The sequence below is a fragment of the Leucoraja erinacea genome, chromosome 1 (genome assembly GCF_028641065.1).
Source record: "Leucoraja erinacea ecotype New England chromosome 1, Leri_hhj_1, whole genome shotgun sequence".
In the NCBI taxonomy this organism is placed as follows: Eukaryota; Metazoa; Chordata; class Chondrichthyes; order Rajiformes; family Rajidae; genus Leucoraja; species Leucoraja erinaceus.
Window position 1 is genome coordinate 30041603 of NC_073377.1, and position 9226 is coordinate 30050828.

Below are 9226 nucleotides of genomic sequence, written 5' to 3' on the forward strand. Positions count from 1 at the left end.
CTCCTCTGGAGGTTCTCCAAAGCAAGCACATCTTTCCTCAGATATGGGCCCAAAACTGTTCACAATATTCCAAATTTGGTCAGACAGCGCCTTATAAAACCTCGGCATTACATCCTTGCTATTATATTCTAGTCCTCTTGAAGTGAATGCTAACATAGCATTTGAATCCTTAATTAATGTCTCAAATTACCATTTTGGGAATCCTGCACCAGCAACACACTTACACCTCCAATTTCTGCATCATCTTTCCATTTTGTAAATAATCTATGCCTTTACTACTTCTACCAAAATGCATGACAGTGCACTTTGCTACACTATATTCCATTTACCAATTCTTTGCCAAACTATCCCAAACTGTCCAATTCCTTTTGCAGACTCCCTGCTTCTTCTGTACTACCTGCCCCTCCACCTATTTTGAAACATCCACAAACATGGCCACTAAGCTATTAGTTCAAGTTCAAGTTCAAATTAATTATCACGTACCAATTAAGGTTCAGTGATAAAGGTTCAGTGATATATGAGTTACCATACAGCCATACTATGTAAAAAAGCAACAAGACACACAGCACGTAAAATAAAATAAAATAAAATTTAACGTAAACATCCACCACAGCGGAATCCACATTCCTCACTGTGATGGAAGGTAATAAAGTTAAATCATCTTCCTTTTTTTGTTCACCCATGGTTGGGGCTGTTGAACCCACTGCAGTCGCTGCTGCCGACGGTCTGATGTCCGAAGCCCTCGCGTCGGGATGATTGAAACTCCGACGTCGGGATGGATTGGAACATTCCGCGACATGGAGCTCCCGAGTCGGCTTCTTCATACCGGAGACTGTGGGCTTCACGGTGTTAAAGTCCACAGGCTAAGCAGTTGGAGCTCTTTCACAGGCGTTCCTTGGCAAAGGATTGCAACTCTCGATGCGCTCCCGATTGCAGCGTCCATGGCTTGAAGCGCCAGGCTGGTCTTCAGGACAGGCCGCACCATTCCACGTTGTTAGACCGCAGGGAGGACGGAGTTGTGATACGGAGAAAAAACGTATTTCTGTCGAGGTAAGTGATAAAAAAAAAAATTCCCCCAATTCCCCCCCCCCCCCCCCCCCCATCCCCCACACAAAACAAACTAAGAAACACCAAATCAAAGTTTTAAAACATAATTTAAAAAATAAAAACAAAGAGGGGACAGACAGACTGTTGGCGAGGCAGCCACTGCTATGATCATCCAGATCATAAACATATAACATGAAAGGTAACAGACCCAATATTGCCTGTGCAGAACACCTCTAGGCAGTCAACTGGTAAAAGGCCTCTTCTATTCCCATTCTTTGCCACATCCAATTGTTCTATTCATACTAGTATCTTTCCTCGAATGCCATGGATTTGCATCTTTTTTAGCAGCCTCATATGTGGCACATTATCGAAGGCCTTCTGAAATCCTGCTTGTTACTTCCTCAAATAATTCCATCAGGAATTGTCAGGCAAGATTCCCCATAACAAAACCATGCTGATTTTGTCCTATTTTATCATGTGCAACAAAGTAGTGTGAAACCTCTTCCTTCATAACGGACTTTAAAATCTGCAATGAGGCTAAACTGGTCTTTAATTTCCTTCCTTCTTCATCACTTCCTTCTTAAACAGCACCTTCTCGTTTGTAACAATGATTGTACTCACATCTTCCCCCTGGCCCTCTTGAATTTCTGGCATGTTGTTGATTCTTTCCATTATGAAGATTGACACAAACAAAAGCATTGTTCATCTGCTATTTCTTTGTTCCACATTACTACTTCTCCAAGGTAATTTTCCGAAGGTCCATGTCTACTCTTGCTTCTCTTTCAGCCTTTATATATCTGAAAAATGGTTTAGTATCCTCTTTTATATTATTGACTAGCTTACCATCATATTTCACCAATATGATCACATTGAATGGTGGTACTGGCTCGAAGGGCTGAATGGCCTACTCTTTTACCTATTGTCTATTGTCTATTTCACCTTTTCTCCCCATTGCTTTTTTTAGTTGCCTTCTGTTGGGTTTTTTTAAGTTTCCCACTAATCTTCCCCATATTATGTACATCATTTTTGTTTTTATGTTGCCTTTGACTTCCTTCGTCAGCCACGGTAACTCATTCTCCCCTTAGAATGATTCTTCCTCTTTGGGATAAAAAGTTCCCATGTCTTAGTTTAGTTTACTTTAGTTTATAGTCGCGTGTACCGGGGTACAATGAAAAGTATTTTTGTTGCATGCTATCCAGTCAGTGGAAAGACTATACACAATTACAATCAAGCCGTCCACAGTGCACAGATACATCCGGGCCAGATTTGTTCCATGGGTTCACCCTCAGGAAAGCCGATGTAACTTATGCTATAGTGACCCTGGGAAGAGGCACACTTAGAAACATAGAAACATAGAAAATAGGTGCAGGAGTAGGCCATTCGGCCATTCAATATGATCATGGCTGATGGGACGGATGTCATCGTCCCCATTTGCCTTCTGCTCAAAGTGGGCAAATAATGTATTGTTCATCAGATAGGGCTGCACTATCACCAGTGATGTTGCCTGTCTTTGCTTTGCAGCCAGTTATAGTATTCAAACCTTGTCACAGTCTGCAGGTGTCCAAATGATTTCTTCCAAAGAACTCCCAGAAAATCCTGCCATTGTTGCTCGAATGTCATCCTTATTAGGGTTCCTTTCCAATCAACTTTAGACAGCTCATCCCTCATTCCTCTGTAGTTATCTTTACTCAACAGTAATATCGATACATCTGATTTCAGCTTTGCTCTCTCAAACTGCAGGTTGAATTCTATCATATTATGATCACAGCCTCCTATGGGGTCCTTAAACCTAAGCTCCCTAATCAAATTCATTACCCCAACAGCAAATCCAGAATTGCCTTTTCACTGGTAGGCCCGACAAGTCATCTTCTTGGCATCCTACAAATTCCGTCTCTGAGCAGCCAGTACCAACCGTTTTTCCTAGTCTACCTGCATGTTGAAATCCCCCATCACCACTGTAACATTGGCTTTCTTACATGCCTTTTCTATTATAGAAGTTATATAGAAGAAACAAGTTACTACTTACTTTTACCAATATGTTTAAAACATTATTTTTATGTGATCAGACATCAAGACACAAAAACAAGTTGCTTCTTAGTTTTATTTTGCTTTAGCTAGAACATCATGGTAGGCTCAGAGATTAAAGTTAAAGGGCAAGGACAGTGAGAGATTAAAGTTACAGAAGCATGCATGCCAAGTAGCCGAAGATAAGGCTGAAACTGTAATAAAAAGCTTTTTGATTTTATGAATCGGAGAACAATTGGAGAGCAACCAGGCCGTGTTGCCTCTGAATGTTCCAAGCCCAAATTTGTGTGCAAATAAAGGCTTTTCGTCTTCTTGAAGAATTCTCCGTGTCTGTGTCATCTTATCCAAACTTTGAGTCTTAAAACCACGACAAAATCTCCTGATGTAATTTGTACCCTACATTCTGGCTATTGTTTGGATTCAAGATTCAAGATTCAAGATTCAATTTAATTGTCATTTGGACTCCTTGAGGTCCAAACGAAATGCCGTTTCTGCAGCCATACATTACAAACAAATAGACTCAAGACACAACATAATTTACATAAACATCCATCACATCGTTGTGATGGAAGGCCAAAAAAACTTATCTCTCCACTGCACTCCCCCCCTCCCCGATGTTAGAGTCAAAGTCAAAGCCCCCGGCTGGCGATGGCGATTGTCCCGCGGCCATTAAAGCCACGCCGGGTGGTGCAAGGTCGCACACCGGGTCTTGGTGTGAAAGCCCCCGGCGCCCATTCCAAGCCGCGCGGGGCAGTGATGTCAGGCCCCGCTCCAGGAGCTCTTCAACCCCGCAACTCGGGCGGGAGAATTCGCCGTTGCAGGAGCCCTGAAAAGCGGTCTCCCTCCAGGGACCCGCGGGCTCCCGGTGCCGCTGTCCGCCAGACCCGCAGTTGCAGCCTCCGAATCTCCGGAGGTCGGGCCGCAGCAGCAGCAGCGCTCCACCACCGCTCCACCCGCTCTGGACTCGGCCAGCTCCGCGACGGTGAGGTGAGTCGTCGGCACCAGAGTCCCCGGTCTTCTCCTGTTGGAGGCCGCTCCTCGTTGCAGCCCCAACGACAACGGAGACCCGACAAGAAAAGGTCGGGTCTCCCGTGCAGGGAGAGATTTAAAAGTTACCCCCTCCCTCCCACACCCCCCCCCCCCCCCCCCCCAACCCCCCCACACACACACCCCCAAACAAAAAATAACAAAAACTACATAGAAACATAGATAAAAAATAATAAAAATGCGGACGGGCTGCAGAGGCCACTGCTGACGAGAGTCGCGCCGCCTACCGTGTGTCTGCTTATAACCTAGATGGGTCTTTTTATCATTGCTGTTTCTTAAGTCTACCCGCAAGGATTCTACACCCTCTGATCCTATGTCATTTCTTTATTGCCTTAACTATTTGACATGGAACGTAATGGGTGGAGTGTTTTGGGAGCTATGGTTCTGTGCAATTGCTAGACAAACTGTAATCAAAGAAGGAATTAAGGTAGTATTTGATTATTACTAATGATTATGTGGTAAATGATTAGGTGGCTACTATATTAGTACTGTATTTGATCTTATTAAAGCTTTCAAGCTTTAGTGAACCAGCTGTAAGTTCACAAAGGTATGTAGTGCTTCAGCTGTATGAGCTGAAGCACTACAAGCCATACATAAATATTTGATCTATCATGCAGAATTGCACTGATTGAAAAAACATGTTGCAACACTTATCCCGTATATTCACAACCAGTGTTGAGTCACACCTTAATTTTAGAAACATAGAAAATAGGTGCAGGAGGAGGCCATTCGGCCCTTCGAGCCAGCACCGCCATTCATAGTGATCATGGCTGATCGTCCGCAATCAATAACCCGTGCCTGCCTTCTCCCCATATCCCTTGATTCCACTAGCCCCTGGAGCTCTGTCTAACTATCTCATAAATCCGTCCAGTGACTTGGCCTCCACTGCCCTCTGTGGCAGGGAATTCCACAAATTCACAACTCTCTGGTCGAAAACGTTTTTTTCTCACCTCAGTCTCCAATGGCTTCCCCTTTATTCTAAGACTGTGGCCCCTGGTTCTGGACTCGCCCAACATTGGGAACATTTTTCATGCATTTTTCCATTTTGCTTTTAGAATTTTCCTGTAGGCATCTTGTTAATTTTGCTTTATTGCACTGAAGGTGATTACAAAAGGGTAATATTAGTTCACTGCATTCACCTGCTTATTAAGATTCCAGGATTGTCTTTTCCCCAGTAAAATAAAACTAGATTTGTGGTTGTTATGGAAACCTTAATTGATTAATTGTAAAAGTTTCACAATTGTTTGAATTAAATATAGGCTTGCATCGGAAAAGGTTCACGCTAGGGAGTAGAATTAAGCCATTCAGCCCATCAAGTCTACTCTGCCATTCAATCATGGTTGATCTCTGCCTCATAATCTCATTTCCCTGCTTTCTCCCCATAACCTGGAGGGGAGGGATTGACAAATTGGAAGTATAAAGATGGAGTTAAAGGGGAAGTAGGTCACAAGGAAACGTGACAAAAGATTCCCGAATTAGTGGGAAGGAAAGTTCAATGAGAAAAATGAGTTCAATGAGATGAGAAAAACATTTTTCACACAGAGAGTGGGGAATCTCTGGAATTCTCTGCCACAGAAGGTAGTTGTGGCCAGTTCATTGGCTATATTTAAGAGGGAGTTAGATGTGGCTAAAGGGATCAGGGGGTATGGAGAGAAGGCAGGTACAGGATACTGAGTTGGATGATCAGCCATGATCATATTGAATGGTGTTGCAGTCTCGAAGGGCCGAATGGCCTACTCCTGCACCTAATTTCTATGTTTCTATGTCTATGTTTCAAGAAGGGATAAGAGTGTCAGGGCCAATAGTGAGTGGTGTGAGAGGGGAGGTGAATACCAAAGTCAAAGCGTGTTATATATGAATGCGCAAAGTATAAGAAATCAAGTGGACGAGCTTGAGGCTCAGTTAGAAATTGGCAAGGATGATGTGGGAATTACAGAGACTTGGTTGCAAGAGGGCCAGGGCTAGGAACTGAATATTCAAGGGTGTGCATCCTATAGGGCCTTAGTGAGATCACCCCTGAAGTATCATGTTCAGTTTTGGTCTCCAAGTTTGAGGAAGGACATTTTTGCTATTGAGGGAGTGCAGCTTAGGTTCATGGTTAATTCCCGGGGTTGCGGGACTGTCATATGCTGAGAGAATGGAGCAGCTGGGCTTGTATACTCTAGAATTTAAAAGGATGAGAGGCTATCTTATTGAAACATAAGATTATTAATGGTTTGGATACGCTAAGGCAGGAAACATGTTCATGATGTTGGGAGAGTCCAGAAACTGGGGCCACAGTTTAAGAATAAGGGATAAGCCATTTAGAACGGAGATGAGGAAACACTTTTTCACACAGAGTTTTGAGTCTGTGGCATTCTCTGCCTCAGAGGGCGCTGGAGGCCAGTTCTCTGGATAATTTCAAGAGAGAGCTAGATAGGACTTTTTAAGATATTGGAATCAGGGGATATAGGGAGAAGGCAGGAACCGAGTACTAATTGTGGATGATCAGCCAATGACCATATAGAATGGCGGTGCTAGCTCAAAGGGCCGAATGGCCTACTCCTGCACCTATTGTTTATTGACACATTATAATCAAGAATTTGTATATCTCTTGCTCAAAAATATCCACTGACTTGGCCTCCACAGCCCTCTGACTCCACGAATTCCACAGATCAGTGAGAAATGGAGGAAACATGGAATGCAAACGTCCCCCGGTGTTGTACCTCTTGTGAACAGGCTCACCCACTTAGAAGATGTCGGGACAGAAGACGTTATCACACTGAGTGGCGGACTGGCTTGCGAAGCAAAAAGGGCTGTTGAGCCAAAACCAAAGAGGCCAACGTCAGGCAACGCCATGTAGTTGGAGACTCAATTGTGAGAGGTACGGACAGGGAGTTCTGCGGGATAAGACGGGATTCGAGGATGGTGTGCTTCCTTCCTGGTACTAGGATCCAGGATGTCACGGAGAGAGTGCAGAAAATCCTCAAGGGCGAAGGTGAACAGCCGGAAGTGGTAGTGCATGTTGGCACAAACGATGTCGGAAAGAAGGGGATGAATATTCTGCAGCGTGACTTTAGAGAACTCGGAAAAATGCTGAAAAGCAGGATCTCCAGGGTTGTTATCTCCGGTTTGCTTCCAGTTCCTCGTGCTGGCGAGAGCAGGAACAGGGAGATACGGGACCTGAATGTGTGGCTGAAGAACTGGTGCAGGGTGCAGGGATTTAGATTCTTAGATCACTGGGATCTGAATTTGGAGTAAGGGGGAACTGTACAAAAGGGACGGATTGCATCTTAACAGGTGGGGGACCAGCATTCTGGCAGGCAGGTTTGCCACTGCTACACGGATGGTTTAAAACTGAATAAGGGGGGTGGGGTGTCATATGGGATAGTCGAGGACGGAGTTAAATGGAAAGAGAGTAAAGGGATCGTTAATTAACCCAGAATTAACGGGAAAGGAAGCTTACAAAGGGATAGGAGCCTATGGCCAAGTGTAATAGGGATCTATGTGAAAGGTGAGAGGCATCATGCCCCTGTCCCACTTAGGAAACCTGAACGGAAACCTCTGGAGACTTTGCGCTCCACCGAAGGTTTCCATGTGGTTCCCGGAGGTTTTGGTCAGCCTCCCTACCTGCTTCCACTACCTGCAAGCTCCGGCAACCACCTGCAACCTCCAGGAACTGCACGGAAACCTTGGGTGGGGCACAAAGTATCCAGAGGTTTCCGTTCAGGTTTCCTAAGTGGGGCAGGGGCATTAGGAATTAAAATTATTGTATATGAACGCTCGAAATATAAGAAGTAAAGTAGATGAGTTATATAGACGGGAAAGGAATGGAGGGTTATGGTCTGAACGCAGGTATATGGGACTAGGAGAGAATACGTGTTCGGCACGGCAAGAAGGGTCGAGATGGCCTGTTTCCGTGCTGCAATTGTTATATGGTTATATGGTTAGATGAGCTTGAGGCTCAGTTAGAGGTTGGTAGATATGACATTGTGGGGATTACTGAGACGTGGCTGCAGGAGGATCGGGCCTGGGAACTTAATATTCAGGGTTATACATCCTATGGAAAGGGCAGGCAGGTGGACAGAGGAGAGGGGGTAGCTCTGCTGATGAGGAATGGAATTCAGTCCCTTGCGAGGGGAAACATAGGGACTGACGAGGTGGAGTCACTGTAGATTAAGTTAAGGAATTGCAAAGGCAAGAAGACACTATTTGGTGTTATTTACAGACCCCCAAATAGTAGCCTGGATGTAGGGTCTAAGTTGCAGCAGGAGTTAAAACTGGCATGTAACAAAGGTAATGCCACAGAGGAAATATTATATAAATAGAACCGCTTGGATAGTGACTTTTATATAAGCTAGGTAATTTGCAAAAGAAAAGCTTAAGGTTTTCCTGAACCGAAATAAAGTGCAAACAGACACATACACACAGGCAAAGATGAATCAAAACATGGAGGCCTGAACTTGAACCTGCTTAGCTGAGTTTATTGATTTGAGGCAATTATAGCACTGGAGGAAATTGAATTTGATATGACTTTGTGTTGGAGAATGGATAGCTGAATAGGGGCCTCTTCTTAGGCCAGAGGTCAATTGCCCTTTTCTTTATGGCCATTCTTAAGTTGTGAGGTTTGTGCTGTAGTTTGAGATATAGTTAGGGCTGAGAGGTGATAGGCCCTGTAATTAGCCTTGGCTGTTGAATTAGGATGTATGTGAAGAGTAGTAGTTGCTTGGAGAAGAAGATAATTTGTAATATGTGTAAAGTGCCTTGTAGAGAGATTGGAAATACAGCTCCCAGAGATAGCAGGAAAAGGGGAGTCTGTAAGTTAGAAGCTGTACCCTGGAACCAAACATTTATTAAGTAAGTTGACAGATTTACGACCCATGTATGCTTGGTTGGGATGGGTATGGGTTTTGAACTTAGAAACTGTAATTCAGCAAACTTATATAATTAATGTTTTAAAGACATAGGTAAAAGTATTTCAAACTGTGAAATTGTAGGAAAACAAATTATGAAATGTATTGTCTTATTAGGAATGTAAACATTAGACTTATAGAAATTGTTTAGATTTATAGAAATATCTTTTTTCTTGGTATAGAAAGTGTGTATGACTTGTGTGATCATTGTATGT